This window comes from Sus scrofa, chromosome 15 (genome assembly GCF_054392235.1).
Source record: "Sus scrofa isolate SSC_HxYL_T2T_F1_AM1 chromosome 15, Sscrofa_HxYL_maternal_Yorkshire_Landrace_v2.0, whole genome shotgun sequence".
Taxonomy (NCBI): Eukaryota; Metazoa; Chordata; class Mammalia; order Artiodactyla; family Suidae; genus Sus; species Sus scrofa.
Window position 1 is genome coordinate 47,919,533 of NC_139397.1, and position 15,046 is coordinate 47,934,578.

General features: G+C 38.0%; 1 long non-coding RNA gene across 8 annotated transcripts in view; it reads right to left on the reverse strand.

The window, feature by feature from the left end:
- The window catches only part of LOC110257104 (uncharacterized), a 375,873-nt gene that overhangs the window by 258,314 nt on the left and 102,513 nt on the right, over window positions 1-15,046 (reverse strand). Inside the window, exons 4-5 of one of the 8 annotated variants that reach the window (XR_014829734.1) lie at window positions 13,529-14,468; window positions 13,313-13,356 (exon numbers count right to left, since the gene is read on the reverse strand). The exons of the other annotated variants lie outside the window; for them this stretch is intronic. This is a non-coding gene — a long non-coding RNA (uncharacterized LOC110257104). Of the gene's footprint in view, window positions 1-13,312; window positions 13,357-13,528; window positions 14,469-15,046 lie in introns of those variants that run through there. 8 annotated transcript variants of the gene reach the window in all.

Below are 15,046 nucleotides of genomic sequence, written 5' to 3' on the forward strand. Positions count from 1 at the left end.
TCAGCCGCGGTTGAGTTAAGGGGGGGAGCAGGGAGCTGATGTGCCTGTGCCGGCGGGGAGCAGGGAGCTGCTTCAGAAGGCCCAAAAGGGTGCGGTGGGGGGGCGGCGGCAAAACAGTATACGTGTTTGTACTTTTTTGGGAGACAAGGCACATCTGTCTTTCCTCAGAGCTCCGAATGCACCTTGTGTATCCCCGCCAAACAGAAATGACGTTGGGGACTGGAATAGCCTCGCACGCCTGGCTCCTCCCCAGGGCTCAGCCTTGGGTTGTGTGCCTGGAAGCTGCTTATTAAATGGTTCTGCCTTAAAATATTGATATTACTATTTTAAATGCAGCAGCCAAGTCCACATTCTTTCCTTTTACGTTAAAGGAAAAAGACATCCTACTGATCAGTAGATGGCAAACTTGCTACACCTAAGTTCTGGGCTTTAGTTTTTCTCTTAGAAACTTCGACATTTTATTCTAAAATATTACCGAAGGCTTCCTTAAGTGGACGGTGTATTTAGTTGGTAATAAAACAGCCTCCTGCTTTTGATAGCTGATGTATGCATTTACGTCGGAGTTTTGGTCTTTAAGATATTGTGGACAAGGAAAATTCGATTCCCAATTCATATAAACAAACAGCACACTTTTAATTGACAAAATAACTCTGTGTTTTAATCCTTCTGAATTAAACCTTTCTCTCATTTTCTTTTCAAAATATGCTTTCCAATAGTGACCCCACACAAGAATTCCACCATGTGCAGCAAACACAGATTCATAACAAACAGTAGCTCCACAGTGTCCCATGTGTGGCACACTGTCTCTGTCACCGCTTTAATATATCTCAACCAAACATGAAAAGGAAATTAATACGTTGAGATCAGCTATGTGAAAATAGCAAACAGGAATTCAAGAAAGACAATGGGAATTAAATTCTTAAAAAACAAATTGATCTAAGAAAACTAAGACACAGCTTAAAGACATACACATGCTAATTGACTGTGATCAGAAGTACATTTTGGGTTTTGAGTTTTTTTTTTATTTTATAGGCTTTCAACAATTTTATAGTTTGACCTGAAAATAAATTGTGAATTTTTCCTGATAGTAAACAGTGATAATTTCCTTTAAATATTTTAATGAGTCTTTAACATTAAATTTTATACTGCAGGGTCTAGACCACAGTAGAACAAGAAGAGATAGTAATGTGTATATAAAACAAAAAAAAATTATAGCGATAAACAGATAATTTCAGTGAATAGTGAGATAAGTAAACATTCCCTTTTGTGGTTTTGGTCTTCATTTCCCTGGTGTTTAGTCTGTATACTAGTGGTGAGAATTTTTAAAATGGTGTAGTTACTATGGAAAACAGTATGGTGGTTCCTCTGAAAGTTAAAGCAGAGCTAGCATATGATCCAATGACCCCACCTCTGGGTGCAGATCCACAGGAAATGGAACCTGGATCTTGGAGGGGCATCTGCATCCCATGCTCACTGCATCATCAATCACAGTAGCCAAGATATGGAAACAACACAAATATCCACGCACAGATGAATGGATAAAGAAAATGTGTTTTATACATACAACAGAGTATTATTTAGCCTTAAACAAGAAGAGAATTCTACCACTTGGGACAACATGGCTGATCCTGGGGGATGTTATGCTAAGAGAAACAGGCCAGTCACAGGACAAATACTGCGTGACCTCATTTATATGAGGAATATAAAAGAGTCAAACTCATAGAAGCTGAGAGTACAGTGGTAGCTGGCAGGGAGGGAAGGATGGAGAGGTGTCAATGAAGTTTCAGGTATGCAAGATAAAGAAATTGTGGAGTTCTACTGTACAACACAGCACCTGTAGTTAAAAACAGGGTACCAGACACTAAAAATCTGTTAGGGGGTAGATCTCATTTTTAGTGTTCTTAGAGCAACACAACAAAACAAATATAATAAACCAAGAGGCGAAAGGAAACCTTTGGAGGTGATGGATGTGTCTTTTACTTTGATGGGTGATGGTTTTATGTCTAAACTCATCAAATGGGATAAATTAAATATGCATGGGTTTTGTGTATCCAGAAGATCTCATTCAAGCTGCTTAAATCTGGTGCCTACCTGGCACCTGGGCTCTCCATGTGAACCTTTGGTGTTTTATGGTACCCTGAGGATTTCCAGATAGTTGAGCTTCCATAGGGACCAGCTCACTCAGAGAAAGTTTGTCTCCATCCCTGGAGGGGTTATAGGAGTCATATGGCCTGCCTTGGGAGGCCCACAAGGTCCTGTCTGCCATAGTCAAGCAGCAAAGATCCTTAAGGCCAGCCCTGTTCGAGGGGAGGAAATTTAAATCCCTCTTTCTAGGGGGAGATCCAGCAAAGAATATATAGTCATCTTGAATCTTTCAAAATAAGTATGAAGAAGGAAAAGTTAGATTGCAGAGAGATTAGAATTTTGGAGTAGAAAGTTTCAGCTTGATACTTTCAACAGTTTGATTTCATAAGTAAAATAGACAGAGTTTCTGAAATCCCGTTGTACTACAGCAGGTGGGAGTGTTTTTAATCTCACTGGTTTCAGTGACTGCAGGACCCAGTGACATGCCTGGCAGAGGACTCACTTCTTTCCCATTAACCTTGTTCAACTTTCTCACTGATGGAAAAAGAAAAGAACAATCTAATGCCACTCATTTCCTCTCAACTACATTGCCTCCCAGGTTGTGAAAATTTCTGTTCTGTGCTTTTGCAAATTAAAATGAATGATTAGGAAGCGCATGCTTATTGTACCACTGCAAATACATATTTGTTTCTATTCATCCAGTATAATAATAAGGATATTTTTATTACAATACAGTTTGACTCCATCTATACTTATTTTATGAAAAATTGGTCTTTTGGGTTGACCATCACTAGTCTCAGCTCAAAGATCAATTAGACAAAAATCCATAGGCTGTGGTCGGAATGTGCTAGCTGTCTGTAACTAATGGCTCTCAGAGTAGAAGCCACTGAAGCGGAGTCTTACCTGTCCCCCTTAATCTCAACCTAGAATGTGATCTATTTTAAAACATTGGGTATACACTTGAGATGACATTTATATTTTATCCAGCCTTTTTTTCCCCATAAATGAAGACTTAGCAATAACATTTTCCCTACCCATTAAAATCCACACTCTTGTGAGACTGATTTTCAGAGGATATTATTTTTAAATGAAGTTGAGAATTTAATAGTCTTCTCTGATCATAATTGATTGTCCTATGTAGTTCCTCCTCATTTGAATATAATGGCCAATTTTGGTAAACTGCAGGTAAGGAAAATGTCCTTTAAAATGTATCAAAAAAAAACCCACATATTCCTAAGATATGGAGAGCTCATTTTAAATCTGCTATGATATATTTTGAGCCTGAGGTACAATACAGTTTAGGTGATGCACATCAGTTTGTTCGGCTGCCACGAGAATGAGGGTCACTCATAGGACCTGCTGATGCAGGTGCAGCAGGGTCCCACACACTCACCTGCTGTGAGAACAGGAATAGTAATTCTGCACCGGCCTTCTGTCAGCTTATGATTGTGGCTCATAATGTTGCCTCAACTTGAGAATAAATAAGCAATGTAAAGATATTTTTGTCGTAGTAACTTGGAAATAAATGTTTTGGTTTTAAAGCACTGATTTGGCCTGGAGAAATAGCAAAGGATTTTTAAAAATTTGAATAATAAGGACATTAATCACCATCTATATGGAGTGCTTACTGCATTCCATGCATGGTGCTGAGAGATTTATCTCATTTAGTCTACTTCACAACATTTTGAGTTCAAATTGGCTGTTAATCTAATTTTGCAGTTGAGAAAACAGACCCACAAGAACAGAGCTTAGATTTAAATGGAGGCTTCTCAAGTGCTCTTGCTGCTTGAGATTTCCTTAAAAATCGCTCACAAGGGTCCTGCTTGCTGCCAAGCCATCACCTCTGCTGTGGGTGCCTGGTACCTGGTACTGGGAATGTGGCAGGAGAACTGTAGGCAGGGGAGGGGGACACCTACTATGTACATGCCCTGAGTAAACATGCAGGTATGCTGCTGTAGAATATTCGCTGAGTTTTCTAGTGAAAACTGAATATCTGAAAGCTTTTTCTCCATTTGCTTCTCCTTTTTTTTGATAATTTAAAGGCTCATTTAATTCTAATTTTTTAAATTAGTTTCATTTTCTCCTGCATGATGGAAGCAGGGAAGGAGAAGATTTTTAGATGGAAAGTGTTATTAATTTGGATATATAAAAATGGGAATATAATATGTACTCGACTCTAATATGTATGATCTATAAATAGAGAAAAATTTATCTATTCTTGTTGCTACAGTAACTAGGAATTTTCTTCAATATCTCTATTTGTTTTTACACCAGATTTAGGGGCAATGGCGATTTTTACAGTATGTTTCCTAACCACAAACTTTCCCCTCTAGTGTCCATATGGACACTGTGCATTGTTTCACTCAAAATATTGAGGGGTGACAGGAATTAATTTAAAATGTGATAGGGTTTATTTAAATACGTATGGAATGTATGGCCTTATATGGATTCTATAATACACACAAAACTCACCTGAAGGAGAAAAGAACAAAAATAAGTAGAAAAGTGTAACATGATGGGTCACTCCAAAGGATGTTTACTCAATCACATTAAAGGAACGAAAAGTCAATTTAGAGACATACAAATAATTTGGTAGAAAGTCAAAAATGTAAAGAATGTCTTCAAACATAAGGAAATCAATACTGTATGAAAGAAATCTCACCTGGCTTTTAAAAAATTCTTTTTTTTTTTTTTTTTTTTTTCCTTTTCTAGGGCCGCTCCCGTGGCATATGAAGGTTCCCAGGCTAGGGGTCTAATCAGAGCTGTAGCTGCCAGCCTACGCCAGAGCCACAGCAACACGGGATCCGAGCTGGTGTGCAACCTACACCACAGCTCACGGCAACGCCGGATCATTAACCCACTGAGCAAGGCCAGGGATTGAACCTGCAACCTCATGGTTCCTAGTCGGATTCGTTAACCACTGTGCCATGACGGGAACTCCCTAAAAAATTCTTTTTCTAATATTTAAAAATCCTGATGACACTGACCACATCATTAAAAAAAAAAAAAAAAAAAGTGCAGTCTCAGAGCCATGTCTTTGTTACTCAGCCCTACATCTCCCACCTCTGACCCCAGGCTTGGGATAGGTTGCACATTTTGTTGCTCACACATTTCAAGCTCTGAATATGATCTGGGTATCACAGTAAGAGCTGGACTTACCTCCCAGCCTCTTATGAGACACACTTGATAAACGAACAACATGAGGCACTGGGCAAAATTAACTTCCAAAACTCAGCTAGAGTGGCCACAACTCTCACTTAGAATAAAGGGGGCTTTGATTTCAGCATCTGAGCATCTCAGAACATGACCCAGTTCCTTCCCTGAGGTCTCCTCCCATTCCTGTCCCATTTCCACTGTGGTAATAACACAAACCACATCATCACCACCACGTCCACAGGATGGCATGTTCTTCCTCACCTGTACCAGTGGGCAACTGAGGCTTGTCAGGGCTTATTTTAGAACACTATATGTGATCAGCTGAAACATTGAAAAGGTGCCCTAAATATGCATTTTGTAGAAGATAAAGTTTAAAATACTTTCTATTTTTCTTATTTAAAGGGAATATCTTTGTCCTTCTATAAGAGAAGATAATCTACAAAGATTATGTGTTTTGTACTTAAACCTGCAGAACTAAATTCCCAGTTCCTGAAAAAAATTTGAAACCACTAACCTTGCCTGAAGTAAGGAAAAGTAGAGCATGTATCCATGAGAAAATCTACTGAGTACTAAGAATTGACTTCAAATCTTTTCTTCCCCTCTTTTTGCATATTTTTTTTATGGCCGCATTTTAAAATTTGCACACTTGGCATTTAGGAATTTCTGGGCTAATAGTCAAATTGGAGCTGTAGATGCAGGCCTATGCCACAGTCACAGCAGCTTGTGGCAATGTCTGATCCTTAACCCAGGGAGGGAGGCCAGGGATCAAACCTACATCCTCAAGGACACTATGTCAGGTTCTTCATCCTCTGAGCCACAATGGAGACTCTCAACATGAGTGTTTTTTTTTTATGTAAAAATGTTATAAGAAAAATTCTCTAATTGAATTGACCCAAGTGTTAATATAAATTTTTGACTTTGCTAATCAGAAAGGAAGAATCTTTACCTGGCAGAAATATGCTTACAAAAGAAAGAAGAATCAGAAAGAAAAATTTAAAACAATTGTTCTTTTCTCATTTATACCAAGAATTAAAATAAATTCCCTGGGAAATGAAATTTCTCAAGCATATTTTCTATCACACATATTTCATTATGGATATAAAATGTGTGGAGTTATATATGTATGTACGTATGTGTAATTTTTCTCTGAACATTTCTAAAACTCTTAGTAAGTGGAGAGAAAAATTCACTGAAGATGGATGGAGGGAGAGAGAGGGAGAGAGGAAGAGAGGGAGGGAGAAAGAATGAGAGAAAGAAAGAATGGTACCCATATTTGCTCTTTGCAGAAACTGAAATGACTCTTGGTCCTGGTTATGGAAATGATTTGGAACAGGATGGGGAAGACAGGCCTTTTAGAAGCAGGGAGGCAGTCACCTTCAAGTGAGGACACCAGTTTCTCTCAGCTATAAGCCCACCTCCAACCATTTGTTTAGTTCCCATATTTGATTGCTGGGACGTGTCAGCTGATGTGTTGACTAAGAGTTTAGTGTGGGTTTGGCTTGTCAGATTCTATTTGCACTAAGAGAAAATTCAGTTAAGTAATAGTGTGTTTTGTGTGTTCTTGACAATTCACAAAGGAGGAAATATTAACCTCTCAGTTACCAAGTGGAGTTATTGTGGTGGCTGGATATCTGAGCTCAGAAAAAGAGCCAGTGTTGGGGTTACAAATGCTGGAGTCTCAGCACACAGGAGGCAATTAATGCCACAGGCTTGCGTGAAGTCACCAGGATTTTGCTATCAGAAGAGTTCTGATGAGGGAACTCTTAGTAATGTAAATATTAAGAGATACAAAAAGGAAAAATCTACCAACGCAGATTCAAAATGAAACCAGGAGAATCCAGTCTCTAGAAAGCCAAGTAAAGAAAGTGTTAGAATGAAAAGAGAGCAGTGGAAAGATAGTTCATTCATGGTAGAGGAGGGTTCCTGCCCTTGACCAACAAAAACACTGGCTTCATGATCAGACAGAGAACTTCTTCACATCAAAGGGAAATCCTTCCATCAATCATCTTTGGAGGGAGGGCTGGCTGGTGTTTCCACCCAGTGTACCAACAGAGACTTTCTTCCAGACAGTGCATGGCTTTTTCACTGAACTAAAGAATCTTAAATGGTATTTCTCTCATTAACAGAGTCATTATAATTATTGAACTTATTTTCCAGATCATGTAAGTTCCTGAAGGGCACAGCCTCTGCTGTTCTTTCCTTAGCATCCCCAGTGCCCTCCACTTACAACACTGGACACACAGATGAGCCCCATAAATTATCTACATCAATCAATTGGTTGATAAACTTAAGTTTATCATAAGATCAGTCTTAAAACATTACCCCTTAAAGAAAAAAAAGGTTTTTTTTTGAACATGTATAGATTAATAGATTAATGGAAGAGAACCCCACTTTTGTGTTACTTATTTCACTAACTCAAGATAAAGAGTGTGGAGAGTTTTTTTTTTTTTGTTTTTTTTGTTGTTGTTGTTTTTGGCTTGAATTTATCTATTTTACTGCTAATTACAAATACAGACACTTAGAAAGATTGACATTTCTCAGAAATTCAGGAAAGAAGGAATGTCTGTGTCCAAGGTCACCTAGGTCAACTCCCAACTGGATATTTGCATGGCATTTTAATAATTTCTACAATAGTGACCCAGCCCAGCTGTAGGCCTCTACTCACACCACTTCTTCATGCATCTCAGCTGGCTTTCAGAAAAGTGTAACTTATTAGTTAGTCCTTAGTAAACCTAAACCAGTTCCTTCAGTCTTAACTCTCTTCGCTCCTCAGATAGCTATGATCCTCAAGATGTTCACATGAAGCATTTAATTTTCTCAGGGGCGATTTTGGCAAGAACTTTCATTTCCAACTTACCTATCACATGCTGGGCCCTTGGTGTTTGAAAGTCTCTGAAAGTCAACAGATATCTCAAATTTACTATCTCTGTCTGCAAAAGCAGGAAGGATTCAAGCACATCTGAAGCCTTGAAAGGAAATTTCAGATGCCCCAGCTCTACAGATGCATTTTAACAAAAGCTGGAACTCCACATGGGGAAGACACCTCTGAGTTTCAGCACTTTTACTGAACATCAGGAGCTCAAGCAAAGATCTCCCTTTATTATTTTTTTATTATAGTTGATTTACAATATTGTGCCAATTTCTGCAGTACAGCATAGTGACCCAGTCATACATGTATATACATTCTTTCTCTCATACTGTGTCCCATCATGTTCTATTCCAAGAGACTGGATGTTGTTCCCTGTGCTATACAGTAGGACCTCAGTCCTTATCCATTCTAAATGATCTCCCTTTAAATACTAGATGTGCCAGCCTCTGACAGCTCTGCTGGAGCTGATGGTGGGGGACTTGCCTGTGGATATGAAAACATGGACCACGTGCTGGGCCTGAATAAATGTCCTGATGCCCTGACTTTCTACAGATGCTTGACTAAATGGGTTTTATTTCACTTCATATCATAAATAGAAAGAAATTCAGAGAACAAAGAGACACAAGGTAGCTCCATAAGATAAAGTATAAGGCAATATTCCTTTGAGACACTATGCAGATGCTTTTGAATAAACAGCTAATGTGGATGGCAGGCAAGGCAGAGAAGACAGCTGTTTTTTGGGAGAGAAGCCTATAAATATGGAAGCTTACTTTTACAAAAAAGAACATGTTAAATTAATGTAGTAATTCTAATTTAGGTCAAAAGAAAGCTAGAACAAATACTCTAAAAAGAATACCTAATAGATAAACTCAAAGAGTATTATTTATCATTAAGTGGGGACTGTATCTTTAATGCTTCATACAGAGTATCCCTATTCCATGATTTGATGTCTGCCCTAGAGCCATGCATTCATCCATCAGGGTAACCAACAGGCCACCCACTCCTTCCATTTATCTTCACACTCCGCAAGGCTGTACTTTTATACGGTATTTCAGCTAGCCTGGGGAAGACGAAGGACGATTTAAATGGTAGCTATAGAGACTCGGACTTACAGGTGCTTGGGTTTAGATCTGCCTTCTGCTAGTTCACCTTCATTTTAAAAGTCCGTATTTGTAACTTCATTTTGATATAATTTTAAATTCATCAAAAGCTAAATAATTGTATAAGCAATTCCTATACCCTTAACCAAGATTTAGACCCACGTTTGCTCTCTTTTACCCTTCCCTCTCCCTTTCTCTGCAGGTGCACACAAACACACACAGACACAGACACAGACACACAGACACATAGACACACACACACACACACACACATACACACACACAATTTCTGAAATAAGTGAGAAAAAACTGGAAACAAAGCTGGAAACATCCTGTCCTTTTCACTGGAATTCTGCAGTGTCCATTTCCTTAGGACACGGGCATTATTTTAATTAACCAAAGAGCCACTCTCCACACAAGGAAACTTACTGGTGCAACATTTACCTGCTCACACTCATGTCATGTTCAGCTGTGTCAGTAACAGCTTTGGTAGGTGCGTCCCTCATCTTCCACCTTCCATATGCAGATTCTTGTCTTGTCCCATTATTGTCTTTTAATCTAGAAAATGTCCTAAGTCTACACTGTCATTTTAATGGTGACATTTTTAAGTATAGATAACAATTTTATAGAATGTACCACAATTTAGATTTGTCTGAAAATTTCCTCAGGTGTAGACAGAGGTGATGTGTGTTTGGCAAGAAACCACTGTAGAGTACTTCTTAGTGCATCCTGTAAGGAGGAGAACAAAGTCCTTTTGTCCCAGTATTAGATGTTTTTTTTTTTTTTTCCCCAGTTTTAGAGATTTCTTAGCTCAAGTGGTATATATATAAACTAACAGTTTTCCTATTTCTATTAATAATTAAATTTGTGGAAAGATAATTGGAAATGATATAAATACCCTGTTTGTCTTCAAACTTTCATGAGATTTCATTGGCGATTTTCTAAATCCATTGCCTTGCATATTTATTAAATAACTTAACTTACATCAGTATGAACCACTGGGTTTGTATTTGATTCTACTGCTATTTTATCCAGTGTGATAATCTTTTACTGTTATTATTTATTTTATGCTCTTTTTTCCCTGTATTTGGTCTTTTTGGTATGTCCCCATAATTCCTTGAGATTACCTTATGTTCTATCAAAAAAAGATGTTAAAATCTCATCTTCTACTTTTCCTATTCTAGGTCTGGAATCGACCATTTCTCCAAGGAACCCTGACTCCTTTTATGTGCCAAGATTGTGGCATTAGGCTAAGATGCCATTGATTCTAGGCTGGCTCAGTGGGCAGAGACAGGATACATGCACCTGTGCGTGTGCATACATATTTTAAATCGATTATCTATCTATCTATCTATCTATCTATCTATCTATCTATCTATCTATCTATCTAACCTATCATCCACCACCATCATCATATATGTAAATTACCAATAATACAGGAGTATATACTGATATTTCCAATTCTAATTCCATTCCGATCCTTCAGGGTAAATTCCCATTTTCTTTATCTGTTCTCATTCCCCCAAGAAGAAAAACAAACAAACCAAAAAACCCAACAAACAAACAAAACTCCAGGAGTTCCCATCGTGGCGCAGTGGTTAACGAATCCGACTAGGAACCATGAGGTTGCGGGTTCGGTCCCTGCCCTTGCTCAGTGGGTTAACGATCTGGCGTTGCCGTGAGCTGTGGTGTAGGTTGCAGACGCGGCTCGGATCCCGTGTTGCTGTGGCTCTGGCGTAGGCCGGTGGCTACAGCTCCAATTCAACCCCTAACCTGGGAACCTCCATATGCCGCGGGAGCGGCCCAAGAAATAGCAACAATAACAACAACAACAACAACAAAAGACAAAAAAAAAAACAAAACAAACAAACAAAAAAACTCCAACAGCACTGTTTCCCATTATTTGCTTTATTGATGATACTGGAGATATCTTTGTATCAATCCTAAGGGACAAAAAAGATAGTTTTAGAACTAACAACCAATGTTACTAGATAATTATTCTCACAACATGTGGTTTTCTTGTGGTGCAGTGGGTTAAGGATCTGGTGTTGTCACTATGGTGTCTTGGGTCACTGCTGTGGCTTGGATTTGATCCCTGGCCAAGGAACTTCCATATGCCATGGGAGCAGCAATCAATCTATTGATCAATCAGTCAATAAAGTTCTCACAATAAAGTCAGTAGTGTGTTCAAGGCTAATTTTGTAGCTCTGGCTGATACTCATATTGAAGAACTTTGCTAATTTTTTCCCTACTCCTGGACTCTTGCCAGAGACGTAGCTGTGGTGTATATCACAACCATGAAAACTGTGGCAAGTTAACCTCTCAGCTTATAACTAAACTGTGTTGTCACAGTTCTTGAAAGTTTCCATCTGCAATGAATCTCATGTAGTTACTTTTTTATACATTGCTATATTAAATTTTGTTGAGAAATTTTGAGTCAATGATAATAAAGGATTCTGATCTATACTTTTCTTGTAAATTTTTTGGTTTTTCTGGTTAGGATAGTGCTGGCCTCATAAAAAGTGTGATGTTATTGTTACTTTCTCTTTAGATGCATTTTAGATTTCACCACTAAAATCAATGGACCTTTTTTTTTTAATGGATTTCCTTACTATAGATTCAATTATTTTATACATGTAAGACTATATAGCTTACCTATTTTTCTTGAAACAATTTGGGTACTGTGCCTATCAAGGAATTGGTCCATTCCATCTAAGGTGTGGTATTCATAGGCTTAGAGTTATTGCAGTTTTTTGTTATTATTTTATAAGTCTGCAGGTTTGGTCATGACATTCCCATTTTGTCATCATATTGGTAATTTGTTTTTTTCTTTTTTCTTTTTTATTATGGTTAAAGATTTATCAAATCTATGACTTTTTCACACAGCCAGGTTTTTCATTGCCTTTTATGTATTTTTCATTTTTTTTCTCCAATTTCATTGCTTTCTGCTCTAACCTTAATTATTTCCTTCCATCTGCTTGTGTTGGGTTTAATTTGCTCCTCTTTTTCTAGTTTCTTTAGGTAGATGTCTAATAACTTATTTATTTTGTTCTCTTCTAATAAAGACATTCAAATGTTGTCAACTTGCCTAACTCCACTGGTTAAGCTGTGTCGTGTGTGTGTGTGTGTGTGTGTGTGTGTGTGTGTGTGTGTGTGTGTGTGTGTGTGTGTGTGTGTGTGTACATGCCCCGGGCATGTGGAAGTTAAGTTCCGGGGCCAGAGATCAAACCCACATCATAGCAGTGACCACAGCAGAGACACAGAAGTGACAACATTGGATCCTTGACCTGCTGAGTCATCTGAGACATTCAATACATTGTTTTTTAATTTGCATTTGGCTCAATATATATATATTTTTTTTTTTTTTGAGATTTTCTCTTTGTCCCATGAGATGTTTAAAACTGTGTGTTTACTTCCCAAATAATTGGAAAATGTTCAGATGCTTTAGGTCATTAGTTTATTTCCATTATTGTTTGACATGTTTTATATGATTTTTCTCTTTTAAATTCTGAGAGTTTTGGTCCACGACTCAGTCAGTCTTGAATATTTTATGTAAACTTGAAAAAAACAGATGTTGCTGTTGTTGGGTTGAGTGTTCTGTAGATGTCAATTAGAGAGTTGGCTGAGCTCCACTCTCCTCGCTGACTCACAGCTATCAATTATGACAGAGGAATACTGAGTTCCTCAGACTAGGTGTGGATTTATCTATTTCTCCTTTCTGCTCCTTCCCTTTCTGCCTCGGTCTGGAAGCTCTGATGCTAGGAGATGCAATTTGAGGATTATTACATGTTCTTGGAGAAGTGCCTTCTTTCTCATGCAATTCCCACATTGTTTCCAATATTGCTTCTTGCTTTTTTGATACTTGTTTTGTCTGATGATAATACAGTTATTCTGCTTTCACTTGGTTAGTGTGTATTTTACATCTTGCTTCATGCTTTCACTTTTATCCCATCTCTTCACATTTAAAGTTGGCTTCTTATAAACAGCATAGAGTCCTTCTTTTTTAATCCAATCTGATTTCCTCTATTTTCTTGTTTATAGTTTATCCCATTGTCATGCAATGTGATTACTCATGTGCTTGCATTAAAACCATTCCTTTTCATTGATGTTTGTTATTGCTCTATCTCTTTTTTTCTCCTTCCCTGTCTTTTCTTATTTCAGTTATTTGTTTTGAATCCATTTTATCTCATTGATGACCTCTTTACTTACTTTTTTCTCATTAGACCCCCTTAGTTTTACAATATGCATCTTGAATCAATCAGAGTCTACTTTCTATTGCCAGGATTTTACATCAATATATTCTCATTTCCTTCCCTACTTTATTTGAATTATTTTCTCATACCCTCTACTTTTATATGCACTATAAACACATGAGCTATTGCTACAATTTTTGGCTTGAGGGAGTTATCTTTTAGGGGATTTCAAACTAAGAAAAATCATAAATATCATTTTACTTTTATTCATTCCATTTCCAGAGCTCTTCAGTTCCTTGTGCAGATCCAAGTTTCAGAATGAAATATTATTTCAGCCTGAAAAGCTTCCTTTAACATTTCTTATAGACTAGATCTCCTGGAAATTAATTCTCTCCTTTGCTTCTCTGTTGTGTTTGAATGACCTTTGCTGGGCATAGAATTTGAGGTTGACAGTTTTTATTCTCATAGTATGTTAAACATGCAACTTAGTTCTTCTCGTTTATAGGATGGGTGATGGGGATCTGCAGTAATCCTTATCCATTTTTCTTCTAAATGTGGGATTTCTTTTTCTCTGGCTGCTTTCAAGATTTCCATGTCAGGCAGCTTCAAATGTGTATCACAGCTGAGTCTGCTTTTCATGATTTCTTTGTTGCTTGGAAGCAGCTTATTTTATTCTAGAATTTTCAAATGCCTTGTAGTTTTTCTTTTGTTCAAAGCCAGATATGCTGTATAGGACAATAGTGACCCAGGTAAATAGTCTTCATGTCTGGAGATCGACACCCTCTTCCCTTGCTGGGGCTTCGATGTGAGATACGCATTAATGGAGGTTGGTGTGTATTTGAGATCTGTTGTTGCTATGGTGACTCACAGTGCCTCACAAGTTTCAAAATACTATTGCAATAACAAGTGTCCAGGGTGGGGGTGCCACCAGAGCAAGGTCCTGCTTGGTTCTGAGTTTTGTGTCTTTACTTGTCTCCTCAGCAAGGCTCCCTCTGCAAGTTCGTTTCTTTCCTGTCCCTCTGTCCCTCTTATGGTGGTGTACTGTTATCACTGTTACTCAAATCTCTGTAAGGAAAGAGGCAAATTAGAGATAAGAGACTTAATTAGCCAGGTTGAAAATATGGGAAGAGATTTTTACCCCTCCTATTTTTCTCAGAGCATTTATTTTAGAAAACTTATAATTGTGTAATTATTTTATCCTTTCTTTGATATAATTTCTTTTTATATATTATCTCTATTTTTATATCTATCTATCTCTCAATATATGACATAAATCCTTTTGAATATTAGGTAGGACCTTTGTCAACCTTGGGACCTGGAACACCTTGGGTAGGGATCTGGGGCTGCCTCTTTGAAATGTGCACATCAAAGGAGATGGTGCTCCATCTCTGCCTCTGGGAGCAGGAACTTAACTTGGGTAGGTGGCTTGCTCCAAGCTGTAAAACTACATCCTGTCATAAAGACATGAAATTTTTTTTTGTCTGGATAAAGCCAATAGCAAACAAGAGGGTCACCCCCATACCAGGTGAATTTGGGATGAACTATGTGTGACAAATTGTCCCTCAAGTCCTCTTGCTTGTGGAAAAGCCATTGCTCATGGGAGCACACATGTAACGGTTCTGCCTGGTCATGTGAAAGGTGGG